This window comes from Austrofundulus limnaeus, unplaced genomic scaffold (genome assembly GCF_001266775.1).
Source record: "Austrofundulus limnaeus strain Quisiro unplaced genomic scaffold, Austrofundulus_limnaeus-1.0 Scaffold99, whole genome shotgun sequence".
Lineage (NCBI taxonomy): Eukaryota > Metazoa > Chordata > Actinopteri > Cyprinodontiformes > Rivulidae > Austrofundulus > Austrofundulus limnaeus.
The window spans coordinates 262,023-273,895 of record NW_013952501.1 but is presented as its reverse complement, the minus strand read 5'-3'; the positions used below and the strand labels follow the sequence as shown (position 1 = coordinate 273,895).

Sequence of the window (11,873 nt, the reverse complement as noted above, 5' to 3'; positions counted from 1 at the left end):
CCCCCCCCCCCACTCCTACCTTCCTCTTTAGCTCCCATCTGAACGGGCCGAACATGCTGCAGCAGCAAGCAGGAACTGGTACAAATCTGTGTGGTGTGCGGGAGAATGAAACGTGTTTTTAAAGCAGACACTTTGGGTATTTCAAGCTTTGTGCTGTTCCTTCAGTGATAACTACTGGAGTAACAACTGATATTTTAGAGCTTTTGGAACCTCATGAACAAAATATCTTACCTGTTGCAGATGGATCAGTAGATCTTTGGACGAGTCAGACCAAGACCAAAGAAGATTAATGCCATCATAAAACAACTCRAAATAAATTTGAAAATGATAAAAAAGAACACAAATTATGAACTTTTATGTGGCTGCTAATTTTGCATTGCACGGTTCCTCTGGCAGAAATATGATATCCCTGCAGGAAGTGCTACAGCTAATTTCTCCTGCTGCTGTTTGTGCTTCTAAATAACCAGTGATGTTATGTAAATAGCTTTGTCGTGTACAACTGATGGCAAAATAAATGTTTATACATTCACACAAAACAATTTTTGTCTAGACTGCAGTGGTTTTAAGAGTTGTCCGCTTCAATCTAACCAGCCTTTAGCTCATCAGTTCGTTCAGAAATAAATTCTATTTTGTCAAACGGAGGTCATCCAAGACCAAAATTTTTATTGAAAAGATCTGCACTATACTTTTACACGATTAAACGATTTAATATTTTTCAACCTTGAAGGTTGTTTTTTCCACTCATAAAACAGTTTGTATTGTCAACATATTTATCAAGAAGCAACCTTCAAACTGTTAAACAAAGCCCTTTGTCTAAGCATATCTAAAATAATACAACAAGAAGTACTTTTTGATCTTTGAACATTTACTCTGTGCTATCTAGATAGATTAAAAGTCTCCATTTTACAAAAGAAAAGGAAAGAAAAGAAAAGAAAAAAAATATTTTTATACTAAACCACTAAAATCTAAAAGTTATTTAATTTACTAAAATTAGGCCTCATTTGTCTTTATTGTAACAAACAGAAAGTTCTTTGATTTTAAGAGCAACTTAGTTTTCTCCTGCTGTTTTATTGTGCAATTTGTGTCTCTAATAATGCATTATATTCTTCTTACGTTCCTTCTAAATTATAAGGCAATTTGCAGCAAATTTAAAATAAATAGTCGGAGTGGTGGTTGCTCTTTTTTTTGTGAAATCCAGGCTGTTATAGTCTATTTTTGTTGTTGATTTTTGGTCTTTTGTTAGGTTTATTTCCATTTCCCATATAGAAGAAGCAATTTAATGACTGAGTTTATTTAGGGCTGTTATTTTATAGTTATATTAAATTAAATACATGATATGATCCATTGACAACATATCAGAACAATGATTTTRACTTTGGTCATAAAGAAACCAAAATTTAAAAAAAAAAGAAGTCAAATCTGCTCTGATTTCCCAACGATCAAATGTTAAAAGTTCCCCAGAGACGTGGTCTTGTGTAATCGTGTCCCTTCTGCGAACGTGGCAGCAGTGTTGAGTGTGTAAACAGGTGACATCCACTCACTGCGAAGGCTGGATCAACACTCCTCCTCCTCCCCACTGTTTTCCCTCAGTCCCCTTCCGCTGTTCAACCTTTGACCCCTGCGTACCCCTGCACTCCGCCCCCCCATGGTGTGTTGACTCCGCTGAACTCCTCCGTCCTCGCCTCTTGTCCCCTCTCGCCCCTCCTCAACCTGCTCGTAACGCTAATGCTCTTATTATGCTTCATTTCACTGCGAGTTTCGCAATTCCACCTCTCTGAGGTTGGAGGAGTGAGGACTGTTTGTACTCACACATCCCGCTCTACTGCGCCTCGTGCAGCAAGGAGATAAACTCTTTTATTATGAAAGGCGATGGAGGACGATGATGTTTTTGTCTGTGTGCGTGTTCTGTTAGCAAAATATCTCATGAACCACTCGGTGGATTCTAAAAAAAAAATTCTGAAAAAGTAATCACTGGATGAATCTTCAACCGATTTAGTTTTTGGTATCAACTTGATTAAAGATGGCTGCCACAGCCAACAAAAATGGCCATAACTCTGTCAGTTTTACAGATATCCAGCTGATCATTTGTGTGGTAGTAGCTGAGAGTCATTCACAACTTCTGGTCTGACCGTGACAGCTTAGGATATCTCCTGAGATTGCTCATAATGGTTTTATTCAAAATTTTCCCTAAAATGGACTACTTCTTCTTAAGAGGACCTTTTCTTATGATTTATTTAAAAGTTTTTGAATAGAAAATACAAAAATTCACACACACGCTCAGCCTCTTGCAGAGTTGTAAAGTAACTAAGTACAAATACTTTGTTACTGCACTTAAGTAGAATTTTTGGGTATCTGTACTTTATTTGAGTAATTATTTTTCAGCCTACTTTTTACTTCTACTTCTCACATTTTCCCACAATTATCTGTACTTTCTACTCCTTACATTTACAAAAAAAGGCAAGAAATAGAAATTCTTTATTTTTATTTAATTTTTACTTGTTTTCATTCCAGCTTGTTATTGTAAAACATATCCATATAAATTGTGCCTCTTAGAGTGAATTTAATTGTGGTTTAATGAGAAGTATAAATACATAAAATTCTGATACCGTATTAGTTTGTACACAAACAAATCAAGTCACACTCCAGTAGGACATAATCATTAAAATAAAAGTACTGTATTTAAGAAGTATTTGTATTTCATGAACTATATTATTGCATTTGGCCGCAGCCCTCAGATAGATTTTCATTTTGTGGAAAATATTTGGGCAGCCTTGATATATGTATATAAACTGAAACAGCTAGACTAGTGCATCCTAAATTTAACATAAATTAATTATTTTAATTCGACAGTCATTTCTGCAATATTTTGGGGAGGTCACCTCCTAATAAATGTCATTACAGAAAATCTAACTCCTCATTTTAAATCAATACTTTTACTTTTAATTCTTAAATGCAAAAATATCAGATACTTTAATACTTTACTCAAGTAATATTATGAGGAGACTTTAACTTTTACCAAAGTAATTTTATTTTTAGATACTTTTACTTTTACTCAAGTATCACTTTGCGGTACTTTATACAACACTGGCCTCTTGCTGGCTGCTCTGAAGCACACTCGTCTCTGCATACCTGTGACTACACAAACAAAGGGCTAATTGTCTGGACACAAGACCACAGCAATGTGTGTGAGAGAGGGTGTGTGTGATTTGATTCTGCTTTGAAAATGAAGCAAACATGGATGGTGCGTGTGTGTGTGTGCTGAAGTGAATAGCTCTGATGGACAGAAACTACATATAATCACACACATTTATTGCTTCTCTGTCACTAGAATGGAATTGCTCGGTGTGTTCGAGTCTGACTGTGAACCCATTCACAAAACTGACGAACACGTCTTATGTATGCACAGTCGTACTAATGATTTTCTTTTTTTTTTTTACTTTGCTTGTTCCCGCTTCTCGTCCCACACTTCTTCATTGGTGAGCAATTTTAATGCACAAGCAGAAAAACAGGTGTATAATCCACAGCTTTAGTTTCTCAGGATAACTTTTCTTTTCTTCTTCTCGTCCTTAAAGACCTGTGTCTGTGTTGTTTGCGTGACACAGTTTAGCAGTTTTGCTTTTGTGTGGAGGTTTAGGGGCGTTAGCCAGAGTCGTCTGGTGCTGAATTCGACCAGCTTTTCATTCAGCTCTTATCTGCCTGTTATGCTTTCCCCTTCTCACTTTACCAAATGTGTGCTTGAGAGTGTGTGTGAGTGTGTGTGGGTGTGTGTGTGAGTGTGTGTGTGTGGCTTTTAGATATGCCGGAGGACATTTTGTCTTTCCAGGAAACAAGGGATGGTGAAGATTGCAGCAGGTTGCCAAAGACCAAATGCTCGTACTTTATTACTTGAATTAAAGCTTGTCACCAGCATGACATGATCATTTCATGCCAGAGTTTTAAACTAAGATTATTTTTATAAGAAATGACAAGGTTATAGCTGTTTTAGTTGGATTTAGAAGCTCTTTAAAATAATATTACWCACAATGTCACACACTATATCCTTTAGTGCATGGATGTGTTGTGAATGACTCTCAGCTACTACCACACACACGATCTAAAATCTGTAAAACTGGCTGAAATGTAGCCACTATAGTGTAGTGCCTGTGATGTGAATATCCTTCAAAACAAAAAGTCAAAGAAAACCTATTTATATTTAAGAAAATTGGCATAATACACACGATTTTACACTTTTTGTGTACATAACTGGCATATTTTCTTTTTAATTTGACCAAGATGAAATGTAACAGGAAGTGACATCARGAGAGTTTTATGTAGGAAAAGGGAAGTCCCTGGAGTTTATTTATTGAAAGCATATTATTTGAACTCTGACTCTTCTTCATCTCTCCTTGAAAGTGACTCAAAATGATGTAAAGAACATCAGATTCTTCTCTAGCACTGCTCTGTTCACACGAGGACATTACTCTCATGACATCACTTCCTGTCACTTCACATGCTGATAATTCATCAATTGTTTATCTCAGCAGTGTGAATTGTTTTTTGCAATATGTCATCATAGTTATCTTTCCAAAAATGCTTTCGTATTTATAGCAAAAATTTGATGTCACAGGTACTTGGTCAGTAGGCTGTGGCAGCCATCTTGAATTATGAGCCAAAATTTAGCCACTTGTCTGCCTGTTATGCAGGCATAATAGTGGTTCATGCAATATTTTGCTAACAAGCAAGTCGCTTCCAATAGTTTACCGCAAACCTTTGATCAGTCTCAGATACTACCACGTTGAATTTTAGCACAATATCTGTAAATTTCGCACATTTATAATTTTTTTTTGTTTTTATTTTAGATTACTTTGCCTTCGTGAACTGATTTGAAAGTTAATCAGTTATGGATGTTCATCCAGTGATCTCCGTCTGAGAATTGCATTCAAATCAGTGATTTTATGAGATATTTTACTAACAGTATTAACAAATTCTAACAAACAAAGATAAAAACATCATAGCTCCACCTTCGTCTTTTGCAATGGGATAAAGTCCACTCGACTACCAGTAAACTATAGTGTACTTAAACATTGACTGCAGCTGTTTAACAGCAGAGAAGCAGAGCAGAGACAGACTGGGTCAGGGTTTGAGAGCAGACTATCCCTTCATGCACACACTTAAAACTTAACTCAAAAAGCTGTCAGGATCAGGCTGGATTCCGTCTGGTATTTGTAATTTCCGGGAACATGCTTGAAAATGTTGGTGACCCGTACACTTGGGGGGTACATCTTAATTTTTTAGCCAGTAACAGATCTCTTCTCTTCCTCTCCGTCCTTCACAATTATAAATAATGGGCGGAGCCTGCTCAAACTGTTGGGTGATACTGTAATTGCTCAACTTGTCTGACTGTTAGTAAAATATGGTTGTGTTATTGAAACCCCTTAAAAACGAATCAATGAAATAATTCAAGCCTGATTGAAGATGTCTTTCCCAGCAAATTATTTTTAGCCAACAGAAAAATGGTGAAAATTCGATCAATTTTACAGACATCAAGCTACAATGTCTTGGTGGTGGTAGCTGAGACTCATCCTCTTCATTACAAACACTAATAGATGGCATGGAATCTCTTTAAAAGTGTGACATGCAAGCCTTGATTTAGCATGTTTTACTCATTAACTAAGCTTTTTAAACTAGTCATTATAGAAAAAAGACATAAAAATGTAAAAACATTAAAACAATGGTAGTTTTAAACTTAAAAAAACACTATTAGAAAATCGTCTGCACAAATCTGTTCTGAGGTGCAAATAAATGGAGATTTTGATTAATAATTACATCAAGTTTCTGTGCTTTTTTTCAAACGTACGTATACAGTATCAAATCACATTTCTGTTTCTGCATTGTTTTCCTCTTTTATGCCACCATTGTTTTGCTTTAGAAGCTAAAATTGATCCCTCCCGCATTCACAGACTAAACCAAGTTGCTTTTTTTTCAGTAAATCAGACATTTTAAACATGAAAAGGCAGATCTGTGCATCTAAATGTTTTCTGATCAGATCAGCTGAAAGTTTTTTTTTTCTTTTTGAAGAAAAGCAAAAAAAAAAAAGTTGAGGTCTTTTTCATGGTGCTTCCACTTCGTCACATGATTGTTCTGGTTAATTCCCAGAGGCAGAGGACAGTCATTTGTGTTGACGTTTCAGTGGTTGCTGGTTATCGGACGGAAAATAAGCAGCTGCGTTGTGGTTTACAGTCACAAGTCTCACTGTTTCTCTTGTCAGGTTTTTGAGCTGCTTCAGTTCTTTCCCTCATGTCTCTTCACCCCTGTCCTCTTCCTTCCTCGTCTCCTTGACCTTGTCAGTGATTGTAGACACACACACACACACACACACACACACACACACACACACACACACACACACTACGGTTCATCTGCCACTAGTGAGCGACAGGCCACATGACTGTGTGTAGACCATCAGCTGACTACTTCTAGGCAAAAGGGGAAACATCTTTCATCAGAGTAAAGGGGGGAAAAAAGCAGGACCTTATCGTCAGATCCTGTGTTCCTGCTGCAGGAGACCACAGAGGCTCTTTTCTCTTTTTCTGCTGAGTCATTTTGTCAATCAGGCAAGAAACGGTTAAAAATACTTACYGGACCAGAGGTGATGGTTTAGAGCAGAGTCACTCAGTCGCTCAAATCTGGTCTCACTTTTCTTTAACTTTCTAACCAGAAGTTTTAACGTTGGACACTTTGTTCTAACACAAACTGTGCATTACCTTTAATATGTTTAACACAATGTACGACCCTGCAGTTGTTAATGAAAGTGTTAAACGAGTACATTAATTTCATTCAGCAAATTTTATTGCAGGCTCGAGGTCCACAAAACTTGGATRGAAACAGAGGAATAAAAAACAAACAAGAAAATAAAAAAGTATTTATAAAAAAGAAAGCATTATCACTCACTGTTAAAACGTACAGGTTGTTAATGTTTTTGCCCTTAAATGTTTCAGTATATCCATGTATGAAAAACAATGTGATATGCATTCTTTTAAAAAATGATAGGTCTTTTATTAGATTCAATTTTACATGTTGTGCTTACTTGCAATTTTGGTTGTAGCTCTGATTTCAACTCATTGATACATTTTCTTATATTTAATGTTCGTTATTTTGAAAGTTTTTTATGTTTAGCCTTTGCTTGATCTTTAGTTAAAGAGGAAAAAAGGCCTGATGCTTATGTTTGAAGTTGTTTTTTTAGAAGAGAGTTTTAAGAAAAAGACATTTTGTCCTCCTGTAGCCTTCCAGAGTGTCTTGTGTGTCCTGCAGGGCTGAGACGCACATTTTGGGTAATGTTAATGTTTATGTTTCCAGTAACAAGAGTACAAAGTCTGAAGTTTACATTCAATACAGAGCAGCTTTCCTTCCCCATCCCCACCCCCTCCTGTGACATTGTTTCACTCAGTGCCTCTGCTGACTGTGTTGACGTTTGCTCACCTGCTGATGTTATTATGTTGGATGTGGACTTTGTTGAAGCATATAGTTGGTGCTCCATCGTGTGTGGAAATATCAAATCTGCAGAATGCCAAACATCTAGACAGATTTTATTCTTTTAATTTACATTTTGAAACTGTGTGTGTGAGCAATGATACAAGGAAAATTGAGCTAAAGTAAGAGTTCTGGTCTTTTAAAGTAGGGTTCTTTGGAAAGGTTCTGAACAATAAATATCTTACCTGTCGTAGATGGCTTTTTTAACAGCCTCAGTTTGGAAAAACCGAGATTGATTCTGACCAGATTAAWGAGCTAACAGCTGGTCTGAATGTGAAAGGCTGTCAGTGGGTTTCCTCTGTTTTCAAACAGCCCCAGTCTCAAACATTTTGTCGTGGTATTCATGAACCTTTACACTACAATCATTTTCACTTCCACGGTTATTCCAGCAGAGAGATAATCTGTGACCCYTTCTATACAAGAAGTGCTTTGTGCCAGTTTTTGGCTTCCCATAATCATTTGTCACTTTATTATCTGTTAGCAAGACGTCTTGTGAACCAGTGGATGTTTTTTAATGAAACTCTTAAAGTAAAGATTAGATTATTATTACTGATTATCTGTTGGAGTCAACCCAGTTCTAGAGACACATCTAATCTACTTAGCCAACATAAAATTGGCTCTAATTTGGTGTGGTAGTAGCTACGAGTCACGGTCAAATTATGTTTCAAACTCTATCACATCGTACAAAATATTATCTACAAGGTTTGACCAAAACWGTTGTAACTTTAAATTATCTTGGTTAAAAATTTTGTTCACATTATTTGCTTCCTATMTCAGTGTTCCCTCCAAAGATGCTAATGTACAGCTTCTTACAGAGACTTGTTGGTCCAGTTCTTCCATGTTTGTGCTTCGTGTAATGTTCACTTTGTGACACTTCACTCAATCTGCTGTGTGACAGCACCATGAAAGCATTTTAAGTTTTGTTTATTTTGTTTTTTTTTACCGGAACCTAAAGCAACAAATGTGAAGATGAAAGTGCTTTGATTCTGACTTCCCTTTATGACAAGCTGACATCCATTAGTCTCATTTCCAACAAAATAACTGCCCTGAAGCTGAAATATTTCCAACCAGGTACATTCTTGAATCTTACTCTGTGATGAACGGTAGCAGTGATGCGGTTACATGCTAACAAGTAGAGAACAAAAATGATTAAGATGTGCTAATCTAAAAAATGTTTCAATAAAGATTAAAGACAGAATGCTTTGTTACACCAAGATAGAAACACTGGAGAGAAGTTAGGACACAGMAAGAAGTCATAAATATGATATGATAGACAACTAAACAAGAACACATATTTGACTGGTTTTCACTCAAAGATAAAGACAAAACAAATCAAACTGTAGGCTAATGTGGACTTTTGTTGATGTGATAATAAAATACATTTTCAAAACTAATCTTATTCTGGCAACATTTATCTACCTTTTATCATTTATCACTTTTAGCAGCTTGTCTTACTGTCTTATATTAGATAACAACATAATTATCTGTGTGCAGCTCGAGTCAAAAAAAGTCTTCTCACAACAGCACAAATACATCTGGAGACAGAGCAGAAAATTGGCAAATTTTCTTATTCTTTATGGAAATATTTCAGTTAAACGCTTGAATGGAACAAAGCAAAATTACAAAAATGATTATATTTAACAAGAAATCTGTTTCCTAAGCAGAGAAACTCGATTTCTGCTTGTGAGTGTATTTTAAACATGTGATTCAGAGCGCTGGTCATAAAATTGTGTCGATGATTGAACGTCTCAACTTGAACACAAGTTTATGATTCAGCCTCTGACACTTTTCACATCATGTCAGACAATAATTTTCCAACTTGAAAACTTTGAACTTGAAATCCACACAGTCTGAGTTTATGAGCATGTACTGACCCAAAAAAAGGGTGACAATCAGTGATTGCTTGTCCTTCATTAACAAAGAGGTTGGTTAATGAGTTACTTGTGATTAACACACACACTTATATTARTAGAATGGGACCCCATCTGATGCAAGTTTTACTTTGAGTTTATCATGAAAACGACTTTCAACTTTTTTATTTTATGTTGCATGTGTGAAATGTTAAGAKTGAACAGAGAATCTAAATGAAACCAGCGTTAATGACCGCTGAAATTTGCTGCAGAAGCTGAAACTAAAAGCCTAAAAGCTACACTGCAAAAATTGTCAGTCTAACCAAGTCTTTACAATCTTATATCCAGCCAGAAAGTATTTTTGATCATGTTTTGAAATTAATATACTTGATATAATTTTGTTTGCCTGGAAATATTTCTTTATTAAAAAAAAAATTACCAGGTACAATTTTATTTCTGCATTGGCAGATTATTTCTCTTAGTTTGAAAAGATTTCAACTATAATCTAGTAATATTTAAACATATAGTTAAATGGCTATTTCAGTGTAAGTAAATGCTAAATGTAGCAAAATGCTAGCCAAAAGCTAATAGGAGAAAAGGTGTAGCTAAAAGCAGCAAAAGGCAAGTTAAAAATGGCAAAAGCTAGCTAAAATTATAACTTTTAGTTATGTTAGAATTTAGCTAGAAATTAAAAAGAGCAAAAAGCTGTCTGAAAGCTAAAAGTAGCTAACTTTGACCTGACTAAAATAGCAAACAGTGTAACAGAGGTAGGATTTTTTCTGAGTGAGGGGCAATCAATGGGCCACAGTATTCATAGAGGGGCCAAGTTTTTGGTAATGTGTATAAATTTAACCGATCACATAAGTTCCAATAATTGTAACGTAATGTAATGTTATTAAAAAAGCTTAAATTATCAATGTTTCAGGCATTTGTACTGTACATGGATGAAATATTTTCAAAGCATATGAGAAAATAAAGATATTTTTTAGCAAAATTGTCTTAAAGAAGAGAAGAAGACTTCTGTCAGCTTGAWTCATGCTGGACTTTACTGTTTGACTCATTAGSGCCTGTAGTGTTTGGGCATGGAACTGCACCCAGCATCATTGCTCTTAGGCAAAGGACAGATGAGTGACAGGACAGGGGCACTTCAGGGGGCCAATCAGATTTTAGCAGGGGCCGATGCCCCAGTGGCCCCACCCCTAGAACTGCCCCTGGTGTTGAAGTACTACTATTGCAAAATACATGGAAAATTTAAAGAGGAAAACATTAGTTGGAAGGTGAATCAGCATTTGTGCTCATTACATTTCAGAACGTCTTTCTCGTCCAGCTATTTACAGAAACAAACTTGTCGCCTCCACACTACACTCACAGCGTATTTTTTCTCTCCAGTTACATGAATGAGAAGATTGCAGTGTGTGTTTGTGTGTGAGGTGTAATTTTATCTAAAAGACTCAGCTCCTGTTAAGAGTTCATCCCGTAGCCAATTTCTCTTCCGTTTGCATTCATTTAATTCAGTCATGGAGCACGGTTTTGAATTGATCTTTCATTGTTTTATTTAATTTCATGCAAACGCTACACTGTCTTTGCGAGTGACTCCTGTAATTTCCTGTCAAACTATAATTACTGGAAGAAAGATTTATAGTCAGATTGATTGAAAAAGAGGGTGAATTTCTCAAAGACCAAAACTTGACYTTTGTTGGTGTTTTAGTTAGAAGGAAGGATCAAGGCTGGCCCTCCTGACCTGTTCCAGATTCTTCTCGATCCTTCATGCGCGTCACACCCTCTGCCCTTTCGTCCTTTGCCTTCTGATTCCTTATCAGGTGAGCAATTCAAAGATTCAAGGAGGGACAGAGAGAAGGTGGGGGGGGGGGGGGTACCTGTGCAGAGTAGCCCCACCTCTCCTCTTGTGGCCACTGAGTAAACACCAATCCACCTTTGCTTACCTGCACACTCTGCTGCAGCCTGTCAACACCAGAGTTTGAATGGACAGACAGTTTTTGACAAGCTGACTACTAGAGGTGAAACACACAGACCTTTCGTCCATATCTGCGCCGGGATACAGGTAAACCTTGAAAAACTTTGGAAAACAAAATCGGTTTTTATTTAACTTGCTTTTTTCTCTTCTGGACCAACTTGTTTAACATCAGGTTTCATTTAAAATCTGTCAGATTTCTTCACAAGAAATCAATCGCCCTTCCTTGTAACACCTGCCTCTGACCCTTGACCCCCCCCCCCCCCCGGCTATTTTTAGATATTTAGTCACACGCTGTCATTCGTCTGCTCTGATAGGGTGAAATTCACCTTCTTGATTCTTTGCGAGCCAGACTTGCCTGTTCTACTGCCTCAGCCGAGCTGGCCAGGCTGCCAAGAAATACTCGCCGAGCACAGATGAGAGCAGAGATGAAGGAGTGAGCCCTCACACAGAGGAACTAGTGGAACCAGTGGAGTGGCATGACGCTGTAGGTCTGCGTGTGCGTGTGTGTGTGTGTGTGTGTGTGTGTGTGTGTGTGTGTG

General features: G+C 36.9%; 1 protein-coding gene across 7 annotated transcripts in view; it reads left to right on the top strand.

Annotated features, from left to right (window-relative positions):
* Positions 1-6,606: 6,606 nt before the first annotated feature.
* rbm47 (RNA binding motif protein 47) overlaps positions 6,607-11,873 on the top strand; it is a 26,409-nt gene continuing 21,142 nt past the window's right edge. For 2 of the 7 annotated variants that reach the window (XM_014013214.1, XM_014013209.1), the window contains exons 1-2: positions 11,337-11,421; positions 11,649-11,818. The gene's annotated coding sequence lies outside the window, so the exon portion shown is untranslated. Of the gene's footprint in view, positions 6,629-11,319; positions 11,422-11,648; positions 11,819-11,873 lie in introns of those variants that run through there. The other 5 variants (XM_014013216.1, XM_014013215.1, XM_014013217.1 and 2 more) reach the window with 4 other exon arrangements.